The sequence below is a fragment of the Brassica oleracea genome, chromosome C1 (assembly GCF_000695525.1).
Source record: "Brassica oleracea var. oleracea cultivar TO1000 chromosome C1, BOL, whole genome shotgun sequence".
NCBI classification, from domain to species: Eukaryota; Viridiplantae; Streptophyta; class Magnoliopsida; order Brassicales; family Brassicaceae; genus Brassica; species Brassica oleracea.
Window position 1 is genome coordinate 34,176,884 of NC_027748.1, and position 358 is coordinate 34,177,241.

Here is a 358-nt window from a genome sequence, read left to right on the forward strand (position 1 = left end):
ACCGAGTCCCTTGGATTTTAAGATGATCTTAGCATCAAGTGCCCATTGCAAGTAATTATCTCCAGAGAGACTTAGGGCAGCAAAATCCAAGTTGTTGATTTTCGACTTCTGAAATCATATGTTTCATAATTTAAATTTAAAAGTTTTCAAGCGAATGTAATCAATATGCTCAAGCATTCTGGATTCTAGGTATGATGCAAATAGGTCATTCGTATATGATGCATACATGTTCAATCTTAACATTCAGATTCTATATGCAATCAGTTCGTACTAGTATGCAAGCATGATGCAAACAAGCCGCACGGCTACAATCTGAGCAAACGGTTTCAATGCAATCAATACAATGGTTATTCGTTTT